This window comes from Gymnoscopelus microlampas (assembly GCF_963454915.1).
Source record: "Gymnoscopelus microlampas genome assembly, chromosome: 14".
Lineage (NCBI taxonomy): Eukaryota > Metazoa > Chordata > Actinopteri > Myctophiformes > Myctophidae > Gymnoscopelus > Gymnoscopelus microlampas.
Genome location: NC_139951.1, coordinates 36,765,638 through 36,779,305, shown reverse-complemented (window position 1 = coordinate 36,779,305; position 13,668 = coordinate 36,765,638). Strand labels below are relative to the sequence as shown.

At 42.9% G+C, this 13,668-nt stretch overlaps 1 protein-coding gene across 3 annotated transcripts in view; it reads right to left on the bottom strand.

Moving 5' to 3' along the window:
• Window positions 1-13,668, bottom strand: part of LOC311060996 (zinc finger MIZ domain-containing protein 1-like) — a 227,418-nt gene that overhangs the window by 37,470 nt on the left and 176,280 nt on the right. Inside the window, exon 1 of one of the 3 annotated variants that reach the window (XM_084079453.1) lies at window positions 4,498-4,556. The exons of the other annotated variants lie outside the window; for them this stretch is intronic. The gene's annotated coding sequence lies outside the window, so the exon portion shown is untranslated. Of the gene's footprint in view, window positions 1-4,497; window positions 4,557-13,668 lie in introns of those variants that run through there. 3 annotated transcript variants of the gene reach the window in all.

The window sequence follows — 13,668 nt, the reverse complement described above, 5'->3', positions numbered from 1 at the left end:
CATTATGCCCTCAAACTAGAGGTCTATTGCGACCTACCCTGGGTGAATAAAGGTAAAACTATATCATTGCTGTCGCATTCTAACGTATCTCTTATCTCCATATATATATTTTTTTTTCCGTAAATGAACGCGCTACTTGATCATACTACACCGTCACACAGAAGCATAAAAAATAGCAGATACAAGCTCAAAACGCGTCCCCAAGCGACGCGTTTCGATCTTGTAGGTTCGATCTTGTTCAGTTTTGGACATATGAGGTTTCTACCCGACATATATATAGTATTTTTTAAGTAGAACACTCTTCACTCTTCACTCTTCACTCGTCATGCTACACGCTCAGCACAGGTCACAGAACCTCTTCTGACAGCTCGTCAGTGATCAAACTCCCTCCACCTCCCCAGCCTCCTCCTCCTGTGTGTCATTTAGTTCTGCACTATTATGTCAGTATGTTAACCGTATGGATTTCAGTGGATTGTAATCATGTTATATATCTGTGTGTATTTTAAGTTATGCCCTTGAAGGGTTCAATGTTACGTCCAATGTAATAACTCTGTATCTTTAGGCTCTGCTTCATATGGGTGGTTTGCGATCTCAGATTATGTGTCACGCTTGTGCAGATAAATCTAAAAGCATCACAGGAGCAGGTCCTGATATCATGGCAATACATGTTTTTTATATGAAAACGGGAAATAAAAAGAGACACTAAGCCACCCAATCAGAAGATGTGACAGAAATTTAACTAGGGAGTTTGTGCAGGAGAGAAGCAGTGCATGACAGTGGTGGAAGAAGTACTCGTAGATATTTTACCACAATACCACAATATAAAAATACTCTGTTACAAGCCTGTGTTCAAAATGTTACTTGAGTAAAAGAACAAAAGTATTGGCATCAAAATATACTTAAAGTACCAAAAGTAAAAGTACTAATGTTTGAAAATAGCAGATCTACAAGCTCAAAACACGTCACATTGCGACACGTTGTGAGCTTGTAGATCTGCTATTTTCAAATAGTCTATGTATAAAATAGGGCAAAAGTGGTTAATGTATGTTTTTTATAATACTAGAGTTTCGGGGGGCTACGCCCCCCTCAACCCCAGCCGCGCACGGGGCCCAGCGTGGCCGCGTGTATATTGGGGTACTCAAATTGCTGGAGTAAAACTGTGGAAAAGTTAAAAAAAAAATAAAAAAAAATTGAAAAAAATATATTTTTGATGTTTGAGGGGGACCCCCGCGGACCCCCTGCTGGTCGACGGACCCCCTGTGGAGTGTTGGGACGCGCGGGGACCCCCCTGGAACATGGCGGACCCCTTCGGTGTTTTTTTTTTTTTCATGAAGGTGGTTGCTTGTTTCTGGCGCTTGTTTTTAGAGAACCTGGCATGCCAACGACTTGGCAACCCGAGTTGTTTGTTTTTGTGTTTGGGATGAACATGGCACGTGAAGGACGGACATAGTGTGATGGAGACATGAGTGAAGTGAAAGTAACGGCCTGGGTGGAACAAAGGAGGTACTAAGAAGGGGGGGGGGGGGGTTGAAGCAAAGGAGCTGCGTGTGTGTTGGTGTGGAGGAGATGGGCAGAGTGCAATGGCGGCGCAACCCAGCGCATGCTGCCGCACGTTACACCAGAAATGGTGCCTGGAGAAAATGGTGACCAAAAAAAAAGTTTTGAAAAAAAGGAAAAAACCCCCGCAGCGGCTGGCTGCTGTTGTGGTGATGAGGTCGTGCGCACGGTAAAGGGTACGAAGCTGCCTCCCCTTCCGTTTTGTCCGACATTTGGTGAGTAGAATTAATTATGTTGCGCGGTGGAAACGGTGTAGTGAGCAGTGAGATGTCCCCTACGCGAGGCGTAAATTCAGCGCGGCGGCCGTGGCGAGTCAGTAGGCGACATGTGGTCTGGCGGTGCGTTGTTTATTCGATAACAGAGCTGTGGGGTGTCGCCACCGAGGGTGCGGAAGTTGCTCGCCATTTATATAGTTAGATAGTAATTTATATCTGCAAAGTAACTAGTCACTAAAGTTTTCAAATAATTGTAGTGGAGTAAAACAATATTTGCCTCTGAGATGTAGTGGAGTAGAAGTAAAAGTATTGCAAATTGGAAATACTCTAGTAAAGTAAAAAGTGACTCAAAATTGTACTTAAGTACAGTACTAAAGTACATGAACTTAGTTACTTTCCACCACTGGTGCATGATGGCCTTGGAGGGAGGCATGTGCGGTGCATGGGGTGGGGGGGGGGTAGAGGGGGGTGTAGAGAGTGTGCTAAACTGCCGAGAGTTTTACAGAAAAGAAGAAGAAGAAAAAAAACGTCGCCTCAAGTAGGTCAGCGTGCCTCCAAGAGATAATCAAGGCCATTTTGACCCCTTATGTGCGAGCAGTAAGTGGGTCAAAAGCTGTTGAAGCTCCATCACACACACACACACACACACACACACACACACACACACACACACACACAGCGCTGCGAGGCACTAGTCATCCTGTCAAAGTATGTCTGGAGTGTAGAGAGACTTGGTTATACGGCCGAGGCGGAGCTCACCGGAAAATAAACGTTTTTCACTTCAAAGGCAGGTTATTTACGGCGAGCGACACAAAAGTATACAATTAAGGCTTTAGTTTAAAAGCACACGTCGTGCAAGCCCCGGCACCCATATACTATACCCAACCACCAATGAAAGATCAGAAATAGAAAAAAAGATCATCAATCCTCTATCCCCCCTCCCAGAGATCAAATTAGGGGTGCAACAGTTAATTGAACTAATAGATTTAATCGATTATAAAATAAATAATCGAAAATCAATTTTTCAATTTAACTTTTTTTTTTTAAAGCAAAAATAGCTGATCTAAAAGCTGCTTTTCTTATTTTTTGCAAAACTATTGTTTAACACATTATTAAATATGGCTTAAGTTTTTAATCAGACTTATAAAAACTTGATTATTAAAAAAATAATAATTGGAAAAAAAAGTAATCAATAGAGTAATCGCTATGGAAATAATGGACAGGTGCGGCCCTACAGATAAAATAGTTACTGTGTTACGTGTGAGTGGCAGAACCTGCCACCTTCCCTCTTGTAAGCCAACACGCCCCTACCGCTACAAACACAGCCCTGTTCCAGCACTGTCATCTCCTTTCTGACACCACCCGTACACACACACACACACACACACACACACACACACACACACACACACACACACACACACACACACACACACACACACACACACACACACCCCTACACACACACACACCTCTCCTCTATCCCTCGTCTAAAAAAACTCCACCCGCATTTCAACCAGACTTTACTTTGATAATGTCCCTGCCTGTCTGTCTGTCTGTCTGTCTGTCTGCCTGGCTGCCTGCCTCTTATTCTGCACTCTTCACCTCACAGCAGAAGAAAGGGGGCGCTCCGCTCGCATGTGTCAGGAGAAAACATTTCCGAGCACGAATCTTTGCGACAGCGAGAACAAAAGGCGATAACCGGGGGCTCGCCTGCCTTGAGCCCCCGGTACTCACACTTTGAAAACAGCAGACCTGCATGCAGGCTGACCGAAAAATAGCAGACCTACAAGCCCACAACGCGAAGCGTTGTGGGCTTGTAGGTCTGCTATTTTTTCGGTCACGCGACACCGCCGTGTGACAAGAGCCTACATAGGCTTTTATTCTCTGCACTATTGAAGGCAGTGGCAGCTATTTTAAATCTCTCTCCAATGTCTCTCTTTCTCTCTGTCTTGTTGTCTCTCTCTCGCCACCCCCTCCCGCCCTGTCTTGTCTCTCTCTCTCACCCCTCCACCACCCTCACAGGGCAGAGCCTTTCTGTCCCCCCCCCCCCTCTCCTCTCCTCTCCTCTCCCCTCTGTGTCCAGCGACTGACTGCACAATACCCATCAATTATTCATGGCCGCTCTCTCTCTCTCTCTCTCTCTCTCTCTCTCTCTCAGTTTCACAGGCAAAACCAATCACAGATGGAGTCATTGCTAATGGGCTCCTGCTGTACTCGCCACCGGCTCCCCTCTTTGCACTCAGAGCAACAAAATACCCCAGAGACAATCAGAGGGAAACGGAGGATAAGCTGCAGAAGAAAAGACAGAGGGGGAGAGAGAGAGAGAGAGAGAGAGAGAGAGAGAGGGGGAGAGAGAGAGAGAGGGAGGGAGAGAGAGAGAGGAAAATAAATAGGGGGAGAGTTCATACAGCGCTAACAGCCCAGAGGAGGACACTCACAAGAGGGGGAGGAAAAAAAAGTAGTACATCTATATCTATCTCTTGTCACAAACAATTCAATATTTTGTTTTTCTGTAAAAAAAAAAAAAGAACCGTCTTTCTGCAACTCTAAAGGGTTAAAGACAGAGAGAGTGAAAGAGGGGAGGGGGGAGAGAGAGAGAGAGAGAGAGAGGAGAGAGAGTGGAAGAGGTGGGGAGGGGGGGGTTGTAGGAGGACAGGGTGAGAGAGAGAGAGAGGGAGAGAGAGAGAGGGAGAGAGAGAGAACCAAACGCTTATCTCCTCACCTCTCGGTTGTATGCAGCTGTTATTGATGTATCTTCTGTCTAGTGATCCATTGCTTGCTCTCCCAATACACACATCACACAGAAGCTACAGCCACACTCACAGCCCCACAGCCAGGAGGGAGGGGAGGGAGGGAGGAGGGGAGTTTAAAAAAAAAAAAAAAAAAAAAAAAAAGAAGGGAAGAGAAGAGAAGAGAGAGAAAAAAAAGCGCAGGCAGGCAGCTCACATTTCAAACTTGCAGGAGGGGGGTGGTGCCTAACATGCTAGACAGCCCTGTGTCTTTGGCCCCGCTCCAGAGCAACGAGTAAAAAAAAAAAGAAAAGAGAAAAAAAAGGGAAAGAAGCCTCAATCAGTTCATTTTTTAAAAGCAAACGTTATCGTTTGCTTTTAACGGAAGGAAGGAGGGGGGAGGGGGGGTAGTGCGTGCTACAAGTCCTCCTCCGCGGAAATCGGTGGCGAGGGAACGCTCCGGGGACAGACGGACGGACGGACGGGCAACGTTTAAAGCGATGGTTTCTACCTCCTACTACTACTACTACCACTACTACCCCCGCCCTCCTTGTCTGTGCATACTGTCGACTTAATCCGTCAAACTAGTCATTGTAATTAAGGGCCGGGAGAGGGAGGGGAGGGAGGACGGGCATGGTGGCTTCCTGATGCGCTGAGGGGGCTGGAGGGAGTCAGGGGCCCCGCCTGAGAGGGAGGGGCCAATTACACTAGTGTTTCTCAACTTTTTTTATTTTTTTATTTCAAGGACCCCCAGTTTGACATGCATTAGGCCAGTGCGGCTCTCAAACCTTTTCACATCGAGGACCCCCAAATTGCTATGTATTTGGTCACGGACCCCATCTCATTTTTTTTGTTCCATGGGCCCCCAGAAGCAAAGATTTGAGAAGTGTTCACTTTAAAAAAAAAAATACAGTATATTCAAAGATTTGCACAAGTTTTCACTATTTTTCAAAAGTAGCAGATCGCTATAAGCTTGTAGATCTGCTATTTTTGAATAGCCGAAGAATAAAAGGTTAAAATTATTGTGATGCTATACAAACACATTTAGCTGGGGACCCCCTGGTACTCCCCGACCCCACTTTAAGAACCACTGCATTAACCAATGCATTACGCATTCTTTCTGGGACTGGGAAATCCAATGAAAGTCCAAATGGAATACAATGGAAACAAACGGACCCAAACTAAAAAAAGGTCCATTTGGTTCCTATTCCTAACTATCACTAAGTTAGCATGGGGGACCCCCTAGAACCGCGGACCTAACCCTGAAGAACCACTGATAATAAATAATGACACATGAAAGCATGTAAGCGGTAGGTTATGACACCTCAGGCAGTCAGTATTATCACGGTTGGCACAGGTTTCCACACAAACCCACCTACAAATTAAGAAAGAAAAAGAGAACAGAAAAAGGTCCTCGCTCTCTCTCTCCCCCTGGGCAGTCATTTCAAGTCGTTGAATTAGTGCAACTAATCCGCCGCTAAAACGCATTCACAAGCATTTAATTTGAGACACGAGGCGCTGCGTGAAATGAGTTATGTGTGCAGATGTCTGTTAGTTCATTGCAGGTAATATACTACAATTCACTACAATCAGTGGTGGAAGAAGTAATAAGATATTTTACTTAAGTAAAAGTAGCAATACCACAATATAAAAATACCCTGCAACAAGTAAAAGGCCTCGATGCGATGCGTTGTGAGCTTGTAGATCGGCTATTTTCAAATAGCCTATGTATAAAATAGGGCTAAAGTTGTTAATGTATGTTATATAATATAATAATTTATATCTGCAAAGTAACTAGTAACTAAAGTTTTCAAAGAATTGTAGTGGAGTAAAAAAATACAATATTTGCCTCTGAGATGTAGTGGAGTAGAGGTAAAAGTACTGAAAACTGGAAATACACCAGCAAAGTAAAAAATACCTCAAAATTGTACTTAAGTACAGTACTTGAGTAGATGCACTTAGTTACTTTACACCACTGCTTGGCGCAGACCGAAAAATGCCTCATCACAATTCTCTTCCTGGTTGTGGGTCACAGTGGACACATTCCACGTTTTGCTTGCGCTCCAGCAGCCACTCAGAATTCCTCAGTTCTAAAGAGTGAAAGGAGGCACCAGTTTATAAGAGAGGAGGGTGTGGGGGGGGGGGGGGGGGGGGGCTATTGGGGGTATGAGGGGGGGGGGGTCTTCGCTCTTTTACTCGGCATTCACAAATGCCTGGTAAATCTAGCTATTCAACAGGCTAATGAGCTGGGCTACAACTCTCTCAGTCACCCTGGTTTGGTTTGTCTGTGTGGAAGGTGTTTTTTTGGTCACTGGTTGTGGCTTTTCAACCCACCCCGCCCGTCGCCTATTCTGGGCCATGTCAACAGTGGTGGAAAAAAGTACTCGAATGTTTTACTTAAGTAAAAGTATCAATACGGCAATGTAGAAATACGGCCTGTTACAAGTACAAGTCCGGAATTCAAAATGTACTTCAGTAAAAGTACAAAAAGTATTGGCATCAAAATGTACTTTAAGTACCAAAAGTAAAAGGACTCATTATGCAGAATGTTCCATTTCACAAGTTTTAAAAAACTATCTTTTTGAAAATAGCAGATCTGCAAGCTCAGAATGCGTCGCATCGCGACGCATTCTGAGCTTGTAGATCGGCTATTTTCAAATGACCGAAATGTATATAGGGCTGAAGTGGTTAATGTATGTTTTGTAATAATAATCTACAAAATCTACAAAGTAACTAGTAACTATAGATTTAAAATAATTGTAGTGGAGTAAAAGTACAACATTTCCCTCTGAGATGTAAGTGGAGTACAAGTAAAAGTATTGGAAATTGGATATAGTCAAGTAAAGTACAGTACAATTACCTAAAAAAAAGTACAGTACTTGAGTAAATGTACTTTCCACCACTGTACGTATGTACAGTATAGGGCTTAAAGTGGTTAAACTGTTGGATGTTTTCTAGGCTGATCAACAGACGTCTTTGGCTGGGGTGTTATTTGTGCTCTGCTGCTATAAATATATAATTTAGTAGTTTTGCCGGAAAATCTTAAGCAACATCTCTGTCTGTCTGGGGAGAGAGAAAGCGAGGCCAATTCCAAATCTTTTCCTTTCATCTTGTTTAGTAATTTTGACAGGCAGAGGCTTTAAGGTGAGTCTTACACAGAAGCCGGTGTTGTTTGGTCTTCCAGGACCAGCCCGAGCATGAACTGCAAAGAGACAGTTTTAGGGAGGGTTTGGCCTCCTCCTCGACAATGACAGAATCCTCACAATTAACCCTTTAAGACCGGGGGCGCATCTGTGTGTAATTGTTTTATTTCTTTGGGCTATTAAAAAATAGCAGATGTACAAGCTCATATGAGCTTATAGATCTGCTATTTTCTTTTTCAATTCTTTGAATATGTATATTGTTTTAAAGCTAACAAAATATTTTGAGATGGGGTTCCGTGGCCAAATACATATAATTTTGGGGGTCCTTTGACATGAGAAAAGTTTGAGAAACACTGATGTTATAGAAGCATACGTTTAAAAAAAAAAACTGTTAGGATTTAGTTGACGTTTGTAGAATCCCCAGAAGCAAAGATTGAGTTCAAAATGTTCGCTTTAAAAATATATATATTTAAAGATTTGCACACATTTTCTTGATTTTTCTAAAAAAAAGCAGCATATCTACAAACTCGTATGAGCTTGTATATCAGCTATTTTTGAATAGCCAAAGAAATAAAAAAAATGACACAGATAGCGTTCCCGGTCTAAATGGGTTAAGCAATAGATGGGATTGTGGCCAACGACTTTCTGTGTTCAACATGTATTTTTAGACTGTAAATCCTCAAGGCACAGGGTTAGGGTTGGGGTTAGGGTGTGTGTGTGTGTGTGTGTGTGTGTGTGTGTGTGTGTGTGTGTGTGTCCATCGGGACATTCCGCTTTTCCTCAAACTGCTGAAATATATAACATAACATAAATTTCCCCCCAAAAGGTACAGTAAGTAAGGAAGTAAGGGCCCCTGTTGTCAGCTTTTTAATACAGCATGTTCCAGTGAGGTATATAGCGCTAAAGACATAGTTGTCAGACATTTTATTATCGAGCGGTGGAGAAGAAAAGTCTTCTCCTCAACACAGTGGTCAAAAAAATCCAACACAAACAGGCCTTCAGGGCTGAGATTCCTCCTCCCCAGAGCTTTCTCCACTGAAACTATTCTCTCTCTCTTTCTCTCCCCCTCTCTCTCTCCCCCTCTATCCCTCTCCCTCCCCCCCCCCTCTCTCTCTCTCTCTCTCAGTGTGTGCCTGGATCTCTCAGTTTGTGCTGTGGCTTTTTCCTAAATAGAAAACCAGCATGGTTGACATGAGACGTTGTTGGTGGCCTTGACCATGTTTGCATATCAGCAGCAGTTTAGGGACCGCCGGCGAACATGACATGAAGTGCTTGATTGAAGACATAGGGGGGCCCTATCTTGGGGCCAAGCCTTACTGTACCCGTTAGCTTTACCCCGCTATACCCGCGAATTAAGCACACTGACCCTAAACGTATCTTACGGCCACACTACCCTACCCGCCAGAGGTGGAAAAAGTACTTTCGTGTTTACTTACTGAAATGTAGAAGTACTCTGTTACAAGTAAAGTCCGGAATTCAAAATGTACTTGAGTAAAAGTGCAAAAGTATTGGTATCAAATGTACTTAAAGTACCAACAGTATAAGTACTGAAATGTTTGAAAATAGCAGATCTACAAGCTCACAATGTGTCGCGATGCGACGCGTTGTGAGCTTGTAGATCTGCTATTTTCAAATAGCCTAGGTATAGGAATAGGGCTGAAGTGGTTAATGTATGTTTTATAACGTAATCATTTATATCTGCAAAGTAACTCGTAACTAAGTTTTCAAATAATTGTAGTAGAGTAAAAGTACAATATTTGTCTCTGAAATGTATTGAGTAAAAGTACAGAAAATTGGAAATACTCCAGTAAAGTAAAAGCACCTCAAAAATGTACTTAAGTACAGTACTTGAGTAAATGTATTTAGTTACTTTACACCACTGGCTATACATGATGCCGACCTCCGTTATTTGCGCCTGGAGGTGTGGCTGTGGGCGTGTTGCTGCTGCGCTTCCATATTCCATATTCTCAGATTCCTCCATGATTTCAGATATCCTGGATTTGGATCTGATCTTACATTCTACCGCCTTCATGGATTGGATTTTTCACAGGCACAAGCACTCCTCCCCCAGGCTCTTATGAAGTGTGCGCATCCAATTTTAGAGCGGTACATGTCTGTCTGAGACACTATAAATCTGAGCTGTCTCCAGTTTTGGCTGTACTCTAGTGGGTTTCTGTTCACTCGAGTACATTTACTATTTTAAGTTACTGTACATTTTACTTGAGCACTTCACATTTTTGATACTTTAAACTTCTACTCTCCACTACTCCACTACAATGTCAATGCTTTTGGAATATAGGCCTTTTACTTGTAACAGAGTATTTCAATATTGTTGTATTGTTACTTTTACTTAAGCTGCATTATGTAACTTATTTTTACGAATTAAAATGTAATTTTGTCCAATCTGTATGATAGATGATCATACAATATAACGTATACAATTGGGGTGGTTGTATTTTTGTCTCCCTACTCTTCTATTGAGACATTTAGATTGTGACAAACAATGTCAAATTTTGACATGATGGCCAAGAATCAGTTTATCCCCTGAGCAAGCAGGCAGGCTCTATTAGCTCAATGGTAAACATGTCAGCACTTGCGCTGGAAACCGGGTTCAAACCCAGGGTAGAAGAGGAACGTTACATAGTGCAGCTTTTAAGTAAAAAGCAGGAGTACTTCTCTTCCAGAACTGCTCTGCTGATAGCAAACACCACAGAGTATAAATACAGAGCAGTACATGAGATAAGGGGTATTTATCCTGTCTGGACCACTGGCTGTCTGTCTCTCTGACCTTGATTATTGTGTCAAAGCGCACACAGACGGAGGCACCGGTGGACAGAGTATACTCAACCTCACCGCTTGACTCATAGTACAGATACTCCTGGTCCAACGTATGACTCAGCTACAATTGAAAGTTGTCAGCTGTTTTCACAATTTTTTGAAATGAGACTTAAAGGGACAGTTCACCCATAAAAATGACTTTTTTCTATTGATTACACTTTTTTTTTGTCGCATTCCTAAGCCAACAATTTGATGCCGAGCGGTGGCTCCGGTAGGAGACTCAAAGTGTCAACTTTGAGTCTCCCCTCAGGATCGAGGAATACTTCTTTTCTTTTTTCCCCCATTATTTTCGGACCCATTTTTTCATCCAGTGCCAATTGCCTATGTAATCCTGGGCGCTACTCTACCGCTGCCAGCCTAGGAGAGCCCAGAACTGAGCTCATGCTTCCTTCAATACATGAGGAGTAAGCAGGCCGCTTCTTATCACCTGACAGGGGGGAGTTTCCCCAGTATAGGACGTATAGCGCGTGGAAGGAACACGTTATTTCAACCAGTTCCCTTCCCCTCCATCAGGCGTCCCGGCTGACCAGGGGGAGGCAGTATAGAGACCAGGATTACTGCATGTTTTTTTGTGAGGGTACCTACCCCTAGGGTAGGAATTCAACATTTCAGCTGAATGAAAATGAAATGTGAATTCCACGAACCGGGAAGGGTTTACCAGGCTACTGTTGTATGGCCTTGTATGGCCTTATGCGGTGAGTTCTTCTGTGCTAAGGGACGGGACAAGGGCCCCTACCCCGCGGTGTATTTATCCTAACAAGAGTGACTGAACCCCCCCTTTTTCTTTGACGGCATCGTGGCGTGTCTTTGCGCCTGTGCTTGAGACAGTCCCCAAGTAATGACAGATTAAAAGAACAGGCTAATCCCATTCAGAAAGAAGGTCACAACTGGCAGAGTGACCCTCCCCTCCCCTCCCCTCCCCCCATCAGCACTCTCCCCCTTTTATTGTGGGCCACCTGCAAAAAGACAGAATGTAAGACTAACCTAGCCTAGGGCTATTGTATAATAAAGTGATCAAGTAAACGTAGTACACTTGGCAGTTCATTGTCGTAGTGACACAATGAACTATAGTCAGTGGTGGAAGTGGACTTGAATCCATTAAGACCGGGAAAGCATCTGTGTCATTTTAACCCATTAATGACCTGAGGCGATTCTTTAAAAAAATCTAAATCCTAACAGATTTTTGAAATTTTATTTTTTTTTCAAAATTCACTATTTTTAAAAAATCTACAAATCTACAGATCTACAAGCTCGTAGTGCGGCACTCGGTGCCGCGCTATGAGCTTGTAGATCTGCTATTTTTGAATAGCCAAAGAAATCTAAAGTGACACAGATGCGTTCCAGGTCTAAATGGGTTGAAGAGTTTTTTGGCTATTCAAAAATAGCAGATCTACAAGCTCATCGCGCCGCGCTATGAGCTTGTAGATCTTGTAGGGTTAAGAATGACTGTTCATTATCATGGTTTCACTCTCTCCACTGTTATCTTGTTGTCCCACCTGCAGTACAGACAGTTGTAGAATGCTGTTTCTAAATCTAATCTAATCTTAAATCTAATCTTACAACACAAATGATATCAAGTCACTTCAATAAATCTCTGACTTGCATAAACAAATGTCAAATGGGTTTAAATGAATACTAAGTGATGGTGGCTTAAGGTAATTGAACATTGAACAAAAACGCACAGAAGATGATTAAGGGAAATCTGTCAAGGTGAAATTGAGCAACACATTTTCCCCAACAGAGAGAAGCACCACAAGTACTACTTTAAGTACATTTTGATACCAATACTTTTGTACTTACATTTTTAATTCCGGACTTTTACTTGTAACAGAGTACTTCTACAGTTGCAAATCAGGTCCATTTCACTAATAACAGAGAGTTTAAGTGGCTACTACGGCAAGGGTGTTATTTCTGAGAGCTTTTGCACTACTAAGCTTGTCGCTTCCGACAAAAAAAAATGAGAACAAAGCCGGTGCCTGGAAAACCAACAGAAGGCATGGTGTAATGAATTGATTTGTCATATGCCCCGACCGTTTTCTGGCGTTGAGTTGATTGTGAACATTGATTTCCTACAGCTGAAATTAGCTCTCCCCCTCAGCACAGCTTCGCCTCAGTTTACACCCTGTGTGTGTGCTCAGGGGTGAAACTTCACATGACATCATATAGAAATGTAAACGGCTGACCAGCACACAGTGGTGGACAGTAACTACAGTAAGTACATTTACTCAAGTACTGTACTTAAGTGCAATTTTGAGGTATTTTTTACTTTACTGGAGTATTTCCAGTTTTCAGTACTTTTACTTCTACTCCACTACTCCAAAGGCTAAGACCGCCAAAGACGACTTTTACTACTTTTTGTGTGTTTTTTGGTTTTCCCACTATATGGCGCTTTTCTCTAACACATGAGTGACCATTTCATCCCCAGATGCACACAGATCTAGGTGATCACGTGATCCAAAGATGTACTGCTCCATAGACTTACTGGTTAATGTTTTTTGGGGAAATCATCTGTATCTCGCCTCCTGTGTTTTACTATGTATTTTGGACGAGTCGTCCTATTTTCGCAAAAAAACGCTGGCAGTGGGTGCACGCAGCCAGAAATAAGATCTGGCAGTGAAAGAGTTAATTACTATCCACAAAGACAAGAGCTCTCCAGTACAACATGGGCCTGTTTAAAATGGAACATCAAATCTAATTTATTTACTTGTTAGTGTTCGTCCACTGGCCTTAATGTTCTGTGTGGCAGACAGGCCCCTGTTCTTACCCACTTCAACCCTCCAACCCTCCACCCAATCCAACATACACTGAAAGCCATCTATAAAATCTATATGAAAAAGTGTAATCTGCACAACAACATTTTATACAACATGTAGTGGGGTGGGGTTCGGGGGGTCCCTGCTACATCTCATTCTCAGCTAGGGGGGTCCTTGGCCTGAAAAAACAGTTGAAGACCCCTGATTTAGTTCCTTATGCAACACTATAACCCGAGTGACAGCTTCAACCAGAGCTGCGGGCTGCAGTCTCTTTGTCAACACAGATATGGCAACAATATTGTCTATGTGTCTCTGCTTAGGAAAGAAACAAAACAACAACCCAAAGACGTTATCGTCACTGTCGGGTGGAAATCTTAACCCATTAAAGCCGGAAACGCATCTGTCATTTTAAGATTTCTTTGGCTATTCA